The sequence below is a fragment of the Rattus norvegicus genome, chromosome 3 (assembly GCF_021556685.1).
Source record: "Rattus norvegicus strain SHRSP/BbbUtx chromosome 3, alternate assembly SHRSP_T2T, whole genome shotgun sequence".
In the NCBI taxonomy this organism is placed as follows: Eukaryota; Metazoa; Chordata; class Mammalia; order Rodentia; family Muridae; genus Rattus; species Rattus norvegicus.
This window is the reverse complement of record NC_141536.1, coordinates 97,445,840-97,458,655: the sequence shown is the minus strand read 5'-3', so window position 1 is coordinate 97,458,655 and position 12,816 is coordinate 97,445,840.

Sequence of the window (12,816 nt, the reverse complement as noted above, 5' to 3'; positions counted from 1 at the left end):
TGCCAGCTGACGAGTGACTCTGATAAAGTGCTCTACTAGTACGGATGGGGTTTGATTCTTTGTACAACAAGAAAGAAACGGGAATAACAAAGAAAAGAAGAAAAATGAGGAAGGAGTGAACAAAGAAAGAAACAAAGATAAAACAAAAAGAGGAACAAAGAAATCAAGAATTATTTCCTATATGTGCTTGTCACAAGATTAACTCATGCCGTATCCTGTGGGTAAACTTCAATGCTTTAGAGACAATTAAACTGATATCTTTATAATATTAAAATGATTAAGCTATACATGATTGATACTAAAAGTCTATCAGGCAAAGTGAACAATGATATAGAGAACTGAGAAATGTAATTATCTATTTGTATGTGTGTGTGTTAGAAATCAATGAATTATGAGGAAAATATTACTCTTGTTAAATTAGAAAAATTATGATTATAATTAGCAAAATTTATCATTATTATCAAACAATTCAGAGTGGACAATACTTCACACAAATCAGGGAGCAGAAGCTTTGGAAATGGGTTTATTTAAAATTCACGAGAGGAAAGATATTTTAAACCTTAACTGATATATCAGGAATTTTATGTTTATTTTCATGAGAAATACTACATGTACAGATAGCTCTGGTCACAAATGCTCTTAATACTTTATTGAAAGTTGTAAGTAAGGCTTTAAGGCAGTTTAAATGAGAGCCATTAGGAATAAATATACCAAATACACACAGTTGGCTATAATAATGAAACAAAACTTGATGATGGACCTTACAACAGTATTAAAATTGTTATTTAAAATATTGATGAAAAGTAATTAGCATAGCCCATCATTTCCAGTTGCAATGATAACATTTCAGGTTTCAGAGCTTATAATTCTATTTTTGGATTTAAGTAATCTTTCAATGTGCATTATGTCCATACCTATTTTTCCCGCAAATATCAAGTTATCTAGGGACTTAAAGAGATGACAGGTTATCAAAGACACTCCCCTAGTACAGTTAGAATCCAAAACAAAGGTAAATTAATTTTGTTGGAGGAAGTATCCATCCAAAACTGATGTCTAATTAAGTGGCAGACAAAGTGAAAAATCAGAGAAAGATTTGACAGAATGAGATATGCCCAACTCTTATGAGAACAGAGAGAAAAGAGGATACTTAAGAGAGATACTTGCAAAGAGAGAAGAGAGAGCAGTTTTTGCCAGGACAGTTGTACAGAGACAGGTTGCAGAGAAAGAACAAGCTAGACACAGGTAACGATAGAATGAGAATGAAAAGGAGACAGAATTAGAGCACATTGGCAGAATTAGTTTTAGGTCAAGCAGAACAATTCAGTAAAGTCTAAGAAAAGCCAGATTAAATCAGTCAGGTTGGGGAGTTTTGAGACAGAACAGCCAAGTTGGCCGGTCAGTCAGTTCAAAAAGAGCTATAGAGGGTGAGCTTATTCACTAGTAACTTTCAGAGGCTGGAAACATTCTGCGCATAGATAAGCTTGTACAAAGGCTAGAAGCTTCCAGGACTAGACCTCAGTTAGAAGACAGAGGCAGTAAATTTCCACAATGACAATTTTACTAGGTGAATAAAAGATACTTTAACATTGGGCTTGGTGTAAAGCTACCCAAAGATGAAAACGTTTTAGGGAAGTCTACTCAGGCAGTGACAAAGCATGTTCCCTGCTTTGTGTTAACCAGGGATGATCATTCTGAATGAGTTCTTATAATAATAAAGTAACTGTAAGGAAAACAGTTGTCTTTGTGACCTCGACAGGCTCAGTGTGAGCAAGAGTAATGGTGTGGACTGGGATAATAAGTTAATCAATGTATACAATGTGATTTGCATGTATGATTTCAGGGATGAGTAGTCAGTATTGGATAACCAATTAGTGTGCTCTTTCCCCTACTCTCAGCATTCCTTAGTTGCTTGCAATTCTTTGTGGAAGACTGAGGCTTTCTATCATCCATGTTATAATGTCTATTGGTTTTGTCCCTGCTTAACAATTATTGATAGAGACAATTTTTTAAAAAAGATATAATGAATGCTCAAATACAGAGAAGCATAATGAGATGGGACAAAAAGAGATAATACTTTGGTATGAATCTGGAGCCTAATTATTTGGATTCCTTTCCTATTCTACAATATGCAGCAATTTTGGTTAACTTTCGATTTCTCCAATATTTCCTGTGTTATTCCATATAAAATGTCTTGAATACCCATACAAGTTTTTGGTTATTGTACTATATGTTTCAAAATCATTTTTTGATATTAATGTAATCACAATTTTGTTCCTGGACTTCTAACCTATATTTACATTGCCCAGTTTTCTAGGTGACATTTGAAAATATTTGTGAAGTGGGGTCAAATATGAGAAGTATATTATAATGTTAATAAAAATCATCATTTGACTGTTTCTTGTCAATGTTCGGTACTGTGCTAAGAAGATTGTGGTTGGTGACTTACTAAACTCAACTATGCCAATGAAAACATAACCTTGAAGTATAAGAATCATTTGTAGCACTTATAGTGAGACTTTCCATATTTAAGGCAAGATAAAATAAATTCCACAATTTAGCTTATAAAATTAACCACAGACCAATTAATAATTAAATCATGAATTACATTGGTAGATTTAGAAATCATAATACTATTTAATTAAGGCTGTTGAAATGGTATTTGTCTTGTAGGCCAGTGAGATGTATATTTTTAAAGAACAAGACCCTAAACTCTATGAAAGTTATTTATTAGAAGATAAAATGTTTTCATTTATAGCATTATTTTGTTATTGATAGTATTTAATTTTTAACATGTGATTTCTACATTTAAAAAATTCAGAACTAGTTGATACATAAAGAATGTTATATTGTCATCAATAGGCTGTTTTTTGACAAACAGGCAGAAGAAGAGACACACAAAGGAAGAAAAAAGATGTGGTGGAAAGACAGAAAAGCGGTGATAGATAAAAAACAAAAGGATCATGATGCAGAAACAATGATAACCAAGTGATGGTCAGAAGGCGATTCACTGTATAGCTTTGCATTGCCCATTATGATTTAAAAAGGAACGTGTGTATCAAGAACTCCCAACTTTCTGGGCTCCCAGAATTTTCATGCACTGTTACTGCGTATGTTTACTGGAAGGCTGGAAAGCAATAGAGTAGCTGTGGAGTAAATAACTACTGCTGTCAAGAGAATATAAAGAAAATAAGAATGTGTATGATTGGATGCTACAGTGAAATATGAAGAGATGAACTGTATGCTTGATAGTTTTGGGGGTTCCTCAGCTGACTTACAGAAAAGTCATCTTCTAAAAGGTTAAGAAGTCATTGATTAAAACAAACCTTTATCGTTCAGGCAGAGTTTGTTTATCGTGGCTCTAATATTTATAGTTTTTAATGAGGATAAAGTAAAGCTTAGAAGTCCGGGGGGGGGGAAGAAGTACAGGAAACTGTTTTTATTTTCTCTCCAATATAGGAATACCTACATAAAGTTATACCTGGAACACATGGGAAAGCGTCAACAAAATATTTCACAAAATACTTATAAAAATAACTATAACATTGTTCAACTGGAAAATCAAAATTATATTTCCCCCAAAAGTATAGTGGAATTAATTTAATACACCTTTATATCTGTTGTTTTCTATTTGTGCTAATTATAAAGCATTAGATTTTAAATAAATGAGGATGATCGTATTCTCTTACAAACATCTTTGGTTATTATTATTGTATACTGTTATTAAATCCACACGTTCCCAAACAGTTTATGTGCAAAAACAATAAAAATACAAAGAAACAACTTCCCAGTTTTTTTCCAAAAGATGAAAATCAAAACAAAAGCAAAATATAGTGCTTCATTTCTTTTCCTTCAGAACTGTTGGTAATGGCATAAAGCTCCTAGGAGTTCATCAAGAGCCTAATCCCCACAGTGTTGGTGACTTTCCTGGTGGTGACTTAAAATTTGTCTATTAATCAAGGTCTAGGAATAGGTACTATTTCAAACCAGAAATATAAACATGTATTAAACAAATCTTGCTAACAGAATAATAGATTTACAAGAAAATATGGAATAACTGTGAGAGAGCATATTTAACACCTAATACTACATCAAACAGCCTAGTGTTTAACAGTACATCAATAGCAAAGCATTCAGAAGTCCAGATTATATGACAGATACCCTAAATTCTAGTGTGCTAGTTTTCGATATTACTCTACAAATGATTAGGAGCAACCGTTATTTTTATATATACAATATATATAAATTTATATAGTTATATATTTATATATATACATATTAGGACCACTTTACTCTATTGAAAGGATTGTTTATATTCAGTTTGACTTCAAAGTATATATCCTGCTTCCTAAATGAATAGTTCTCTCGCTACCTTGCTCCCTTGTTGGGCTCTGCCAAATTTTCTTTTTCTTTTTTCAAACACTTTGACTAATATTTGAACAGCTGTAATAAAAAGAACTCTTACCGAATGCATTTCTGCAGAATCCCTTACTATGGGCTAGAATATATCTAAGTCTCAACATAATCCTTCAGTTATTCACTGCCCCCCCCCAAAAAAACCCGAAACGAACAAATAAAAAAATGGTAATTACTCCATAGCATGGGAAGACAGGGCTTGAGATTATTTTCTGTTTTAAGTTATAATGTTATCTTTAATTTAAATATGCATGAAATATCTGAGACCAGACATCTGATTGGCATAGTTGAAAATGAAGTGTACAATTATCTGAGAGCTACAAAAAGCAAAAACACATGTATCTTGAAAAATCTTCATACCAACTAAGCCAATTTAAAAAATATCAAAAAGTTATGGGTATGAGATTAGTTATATAAAGCAATAAATTTAAGTGAAATCTCAAAATGATAGTGTGATATTGTAAAATACAAGGACAAAAATATTTGTCAAAGGTGACTTGTCTGACATACTATTTTACAGATGGGAGTTTAGAGGGTTAGCAAGATGAAAACAACTATGATGGGCAGGTTTTAAGTATAAACCACCCCTTACCTTCTCTTAAGTAACAGCAGGTACACATTGAAGAGAATGAAAATTTAAGTACATTATTCTTCATTTCTGTAAGCAATAGCCCTGAAAATAAAGGTATATGTATATTTTATAGTGGCAAAGAAGCTAATTAATTGCTCAGGAGAGTGACCCATTGGTGCTGTGGAGGTGGCCAATACCCAGCTCGGTAATAGTTTCTGTTGGGAATTGAATGATGAGCTACTGGTTTCCCAAGAGAGAAAACAAAGCTGTAAAAAGAATGGTTATCTAAGAGGGAAAAATAACAAGATTCTGAGTAATGTATTAGATACTGTACAAAAACCTCCTTCAGGAGTAATAATCTTATTGTATAAATTGCTTGAAGGGGAATAAGAATATTCCAAAAGTATATATCTGTACTTATACTCTGGATTCATATATCAAATTTGAAGTTATCTAAATCTCTTTATCTAAAAATATACTTCATTTGTCAATAAGGAATAATATATAAATTCCTATTATTTCATTTTGACAAATGTTTGCCCAAGGAAGCTTAAATGTTCTGCAAAACCAGAGGGTACAGGTATATTTGAAAATCATTACTTTATTATTTGAGTTGATCAATTATAAATAAAATTTGTAAGTCATTTGGTCAATTTGTTTAGAAATTATAGAAGATATAGATAGTTATTTTGAATTACTTGAAAGAAGTGTCTGGATACCTGAGAAGTAGACCATCATTCAACACTATATTAATAAAGCCATGAGTACAGTCTCAATGGGCCTTGTCATTTATGTAGTCAGAATCTGATCTCACTGAGGTTTCATTGAAAGAATGAAAGCTCTGCTTGTGTTTACAAGTGACACAGGAAAGTGAACAGAAAGTCATCAGTGGGAGGGGGAACATTAAATTGCTGGACTCTGGAACATGTTAGAGATTGGGGGAGGTTCCCAGGAGTCCAGTAGTTGGGAATATAGAGCCTGAAATGGACACCTTGGTAACCAGGCAGGACTCCCAGTGAAGGAACAAGTCCACTCAGAAAACTTTGACCACAAATTTGTCCTGCTATCAGACATACACGGACAAAAATAGGGCAAAGACTGAGGGAAGGACTGGCCCAACTTGACTCCCATCACATGGGCAAGAATCTATCTCTGGCACTATCGATGATACTCTGTTATGCTTGTAGACAAGAGCCTAGCATAAGCATCTTCTAAGAGTATCAACTCAGCAACTGACCAAAGCAGATGCTGAGACTCACAGTCAGTCTTTAGACAGAGCTATGGGAGGCTTGTGGAAGAAGGGAGGGGAAGTTTGAGGAACCTAAAGACATAGGAACACGACAAGAAGACTAACAGTCAACTAACCTAGACCCTTAGGGCTCCCAGAAACTGAAGCACCAACCAAAAAGCATGCATGGGTTGGATCTAGGTATCCTGCACATATGTAGCAGACGTACATCTTGGTCTTCATGCAGGTCCCCTAACAACTGGAGCAGGGGCTGTTCCTAGGATGGTAACCTAGGAACAGTTAGTGGATCCTGTTCCCCTGACTACATGTCTTGTTTGGCCTCAGTGAAGAGGATATGCCTTGTCCTGAAGTGACTTGATGAGCCAGGGTGGGTTGATACCCAAGGACAAACCTCCCCCTTTTTAGAGGAGAATGGGGACAGGAAATGAGGAAAGGGCTGTGTGAGGAGGACCCTAGGAGGAAAGGGGGTTGCTGTGACTGGGAAGTAAAATGAATAAATAAATAAATAATAAATAAATGGAAAGAAAAGAAACCCCTTTAACCCAAATTTCAGAGATCCATATATGGCAAAATAAAGGAACCAAAGATTCGATGTCATAAAGAATGAAACAAGTTATAAAGAAAAACATGAAGGACAAATATTTCATTAGACTCTATGATGTTTGAATAATAATGGTCCTTATAGACTCATATATTTGTATGCTTAATCATCAGGAAGTGGAACTTCTTGAGAAGAATTAGATGTAGTTTTGTTAGAAGTGTGTGACTAGGGGTTGGCTTTGACGTTTTAAAAGCCCAAGGCAGGTCTTATTCTTGCTGTCTGAGGAACTAGATGTAGAACACTCGGCTTCTTCTACAATATCATGTCTGCCTGCATGTTGCTGTGACATATCCCCCCGACCCTTAATGAGAGTGAACTAAACCTCTGAAACTGTAAGTAAGCCCTAAGTGAATGTTTTCCTTCAGAAGAATTGCTATGGTCATGGTGTTTCTATAAGCAATAGAATATTCACTAAGACAGAATTTGGCACCAGGGACTAAGGTATTGCTATGATAGGTCTGACCATGTTGTTTATTAGAGGAATAGGGATTCCTTTGGGATTATGTACTAGAAAAGCAGTTAAGCAATTCGAGCAGGGATTAATGGACCATTGTAATAAGAGCTTGGAAGATGGTGATGATTGGATGATGGTGGAGGGCTAGCTCCAGAAGTTTCAAGGGGGAAGTGTATTAGTAAGTGAACTATAGACTTTTTGTGATATTTTGATGAAGAATGTGGTTACTTTGTGCCCTTGTTGAAAAATGTGCACTAGGCTAAATTGAAGTTTCGTATTACTGGCATTGACAGAGTCAATTTCAATATAGCTAGTAGTGTCTCTGTCGTGTGTTTTTAGTGGTCACTCTTATATTGACCTATATTGAGAAGGAGAAAATGAACAGTTTGAGGATAAAAAGTGCACCAGAAAATGCAGTGGAGTTAAGTCCAGTGCTGTAGGAGATTAAACAAAAATGCTAAAGAAAAACCTGACAGTAAATGGAATAAAAGGTTTGGTGACATGAGGAAAGAACCCACATAGCTAATCTCCCAATTTGTAGAAAAGAATTAAAGAAAAGTTTAAGAAGTGAAAGAAAGCATCAAAAAGAGAAAGCTGATAAAAATGTATTTGAATGAGGGAGGCTAAGTTCTAGTCCTAGCAAGCAGCCAAACTTGGCAGCTTCAGCCACATGTTTCTGACTGTAGAGTAAAGAATATAAGATACTATGGACTTTCCCTCCACAGCTAAGGAAAACTCTTGAGGTAGGGCTTGCCATGGGTCGGGGTGTTCCTGCATGTAACCAGAGAGGTTATTGTATGCAGGTGTGAAGATGAGGCCTGGATTGTTTTGGAGACCCTGGGATGTTGGGTAATTGTGGGACATGACCAAGGAAAACTTCAGACTGGGTATGGAACCATTCTAAAGGAGAGAGAAATATGTAGCAGTCAACAAAGCTGAAAGGAGTAGGAGATCTGAAATGTTATAGCCTGGTCAGTGTTCTATTGCTGTGAGGAGACACTTGACCTCTGCAAATATTAGAAAAGCAAACATTCAATTGGGGCTTGCTTAGAGTATCAGAGATTATTTTATCCTCATATAGGTAGTGAGCATGGTGGCATGCAGATATGCCTGGTGCTGGAGAGTAGCTGAGAGTTCTATAGATCCACAGGCAGCAGGAGGAGAAAGGGTTTATATTGGTTTTGACAGGGGATTTAAAATGCCATAGGCTTTAAAAGGGCCTAAGAGCCCTTCTCCACTGTCTTGATTCCTTAAATAAGAGCACATCTCATAATTCTCTTAATCCTTTCAAATAGTGCCACTCCACAGTGATCAAGTATTTAAATCTCTAAACCTATGGGGGAAAGGAAGTACTCATTCAAACCACAGCAAGTGCTTTAGCATGGAGAAGAAGAGTTTGGAGTTTGCCTGCTGTTTTTCAGTCTTGCTTTAGTTGAGTATTTTCTCTCTATCTTTCCTTTCCTCCTTCTTGGAATGGTAATGTATATTCTGTGCAATTGGGTGCTGAAAGTATGTGATCTATTTTTTATTTGTTTATTTTGATTTAACCAGGGGTTACAGCTAAGAGAATGTTATGAGTCTAAGAAGAGACTTAGAAATTTAGACTTTAAAAAATATTGAGCCTGTGGCAGAATAGAACACTTTTCAAGTTGGACTGAATGCATTTTACATTACAGTATGGCTACAAGCCTTGGATAAGAATAGTGTTCATAGACTCATATGTTTGAATGCTTAGTAATCAAGGAGTGGTGTTACTTGAGATGGATTAGAGGGTGTGGTCTTTTGGAGGAAGTGGGCAACTGAAAGAAGGATTTGAGATTTTAAAAGCCTATTTCAAGTCCAGAATCTCTTTCTGTTACCCCTGGATCTGGATCTGTATATAGATATCTCAGCTATTTCTCCAACATCATGTGTGCCTTCATGCTGCTGTGCTACCAACAATGATGAGAATGGAATAAACCTCTGAAACTGCAAGTCATCCCCAATTAAATACTTTCCTTTATAAGAGATGACATGCTCAAGAAGTTTCTTGACCACAATAGAACACTCATTAAGACAAACTGTTTAGCCAGTGCAAAGTCTCAGGCATGAGAAGCTGAATTTTCAGGCAAAGAATATAAACAATCTATTATGTTTTCCCAACTTCACTCAACTATCTGTAGTTCTTTGTATATGATTGAGGGCAGTTAAGAGCTACTTAGGGTTTATAGAGCCTGATAATTTGGTGACAAATAAACGTCAAAGGGAGGAAAAAATTAATTATTCCTTGATTTGTGGCCAAGTAACTATTTATTTATTGTAACTTGGGTTGATTGAAAAAGGATCAGGTTTGAGATGGAAACTTCCCTTTTAACTTTAGACTTATTAAAGATTGGTTCTTGTTGGAGCAGAGTAGGACATTAATAAATGTTTGTAATGACTCCGTGTTGCTGATTTTCATGACGTATTTTATGGAACAGGTGTTTCCTTGCTCCCCTCTAGCCTGTCTCTGTGAAATTTCTTATAAAAGAAACATTATAAACTTTATCAGTATCTTAGGCTCTGTCTGCCTCATTTTTGGTGCTCTCATGACCCAGGTCTCAGAAATAGTTCTGCAAGGATAGAGGTCCACAATCCAGAATGTGTTTCTTTAAAGATTTGTTCAAAATGAAGTTCCCCTGGGGAACAACTATAAGTCAGGCAACCTGGATATAATTTACCAATGCCCAGAATGAGAAGCATCCCTAAAAGGAAGTTACAAGGTACAGAAATTTCATAAATTGCTCTAGTGTAAAGTTCAGACATAACAGGTCTTCACTTAGGCAGTGAAACACATAGGTCCATTCTGCATGCTGGAATCTTTGCAATCATCTGAGGAAAGGACAGAAAACTGATAGCCCTGAGCCAGAGGTTAGTAGATAGATCAACATCTGGAGCCACTGTACGGTAGACTGAAATAAAAGGTTATTCTGAAGCACATTTTCCAGTGCATGTTTAGTGTTTGGGAGAACAGGAAAGGTTGAATAGAAGCCCTGTGGTGAACAGATTTCAGTGCTATGACTGTTTACCACATTTACAATGAACTGAGAAGATTTTCCCCAAGATAGAATGGTTAGCCCTTCCAAAGATGCAGTCTAGGGGATTTTGAAAATGTCTAGCTCACAGAATGCAAGGTTAAATGTAGCCACCAGAGAGAGGTCCCTGGTATGAAGAGAAAGGAACTATTCAAGTGAAGAAGGCTATGAAAGACATTGGACACTTGTTAAATACAGGCACATCAGCAATCTAAATAAAAGAAAAATCCAAGGTCTATCAATTAGCCTGGCCTCCCTATTGTAACTATGGATGCCATTCTCCATGTTTTCAGGATCCAGAAAAAGGACTATAACAATTCTTCATCTTTTCCTTCTTTAAAAAAAAAACTAATATTCTCCCATATCCTTCTATCACTTTTATTACTGTGTTTTATTTAATTTTTTGTAAATTAACTATAGTTACATTATGTCTTCCCTTTCATATCTTCCTTCTACCTCCTGTGATGTGTTCCTGTGTCAGTATTTTATTTTGTTATGTTCTGTAGTTGTTTGTGTTGATTTATATTTATATGTTTGGCTTTAGGCTCTAGGGTGAAGCCTGCTGGATCATGTTGGATAATCATTTTGATGTGTTCTTAAATTCTGTTTGCAAGTACTTTATTGTATTTTTGTGTCTATCTTAATTAGAGAAATTGATCAGTAGTTCTTGTAATTCTCTTTCTTGGTTGGGACTTTGTATCTTTGTATAGTTTGAGTATCAGGGTAACTGTGGCATCAGAATGAATGTGCTAATGTTCCTTTTGTCTTATTTTTTGTGGGATATGGGAATTAACTCTTCTTTGAAAGTTTGGTAGAATTCTGCACTAAAACATCTGGCCCTGAGCTTTTTTTTTTTTTCTTTTTTTTTTTTCTTGATTGGGCGACTTTTAATGCCTACTTTTATTTCACTATTTTCATTAGACGTTAAAGGGGCTAACGTCTGTTTAAATTGCATATCTAATCTTGATTTAATTTTGATAAGTAACGTGTATCAACGAAAAATTTCCATTCACTTTAGACTTTTAGGTCGGTGAAATAGGGGTTTTAAAGTATGTGGCATGATTGATTCTCAATAGTTCCCCACCGCCTGTTGTTTTGTCATCCTTTTCACTTCCGAGTTAGTTAATTTGGATCTTCTTTCTCTGCCTTTTAGTTAACTTAAATAAGGATTTCTCAATCTTATTGATTGTTGGGGTTCAGAAATCGCCTAACAAACCACACAAACACCAATTTCAGTCAGATAGGGATAATTTATGGAGCATATGCACCGGGACTGGACAGTCAGGACCACAATCCAGACTTAGGAACTGAACCATGACCCCGGGTTAAGATCCTACGGGACATTTTTCTCATTATTTCTATAGGTTATTTTATTTATTTACATTTCAAATGTTATCCCACTTTCCAGGTTCCCCTCCACAAGCCTCTTATCCCCTCCTCCTTCCCCCTGCCCCCATGAGGGTGCCCCACCCACCCACTCCTGCACCCTAGCATTCCCCTGTCATGGGTCATCAAGCCTCCACATGACCAAAGGACTCCTCTCCCACTAATGCCAGATATGGCAATCCTCTGCTACATATGCAGTTGAAGCCATGCCCCCCCATGTATACTTTTTGGTTGGTGGCTTAGTCCCTGGGAGCTCTGGGGATTCTGGTTGGTTAATATTCTTGTTCTTCCTATGAGGTTGCAAACCTCCTCAGTTCCAACAGTTTTTGCCCAAACTTCTCCATTGGAGTGCCTGCACTCAGTCCAATGTTTGGCTGAGTACATCCGCATCTGTATTGTTCCAGGTCTGGCAGAACCTCTCAGGGGACAGCTATACCAGTCCTGTCAGAAAATACTTCTTGGCATCTGGGTTTGGTGTCAGCAGATGATGTTAGCAGATGGGATGGATTTCTAGGTGGAGCAGTCTTTGTATAGCCTTTCATTCAGTCTCTGCTCCATACTTTGTCCCTATATTTTCTTTTGACCAAAGGAATTCTGCGTTAATATTTTTGAGTTTGGTGGATGGCCCCATCCCTCAACTGGAGCCATGCCTATTCAATGGATATGGTCTCTACAGGTTCTATTTCCCCTTTGTAGGATATTTTTGACGACATCCTCCTTGTTGGGCCCTGGGAACCTCTTAGGTCCCTGGCATCTGGGACTATCTAGTGGCTACTCCCAGTTTCCAGTCCCCTGCAACTACTTTCAAATTCCTGAACCTCTGTACTTTTGTACTTCTCTTGCATATCCTCCCTTAACAGGAGAGCCACCCTTTTCAGATCCCCTCCTCCCTACCTCCCAGATCCCTCTCTCTCTCTTTGTCCCAGAGATTATTCTTTCCCACTACTGAATAGGACTGTAGCATAAACACTTTGGTATGATCTTCTTTCTTCTTGGGTTTCATATGATCTATGAGTTGTATCATGGATATTCTGAGCTTCTTTTTGGCTAATATTCACTTATCAGTAAGTGCATACCATGTGTGTTCTT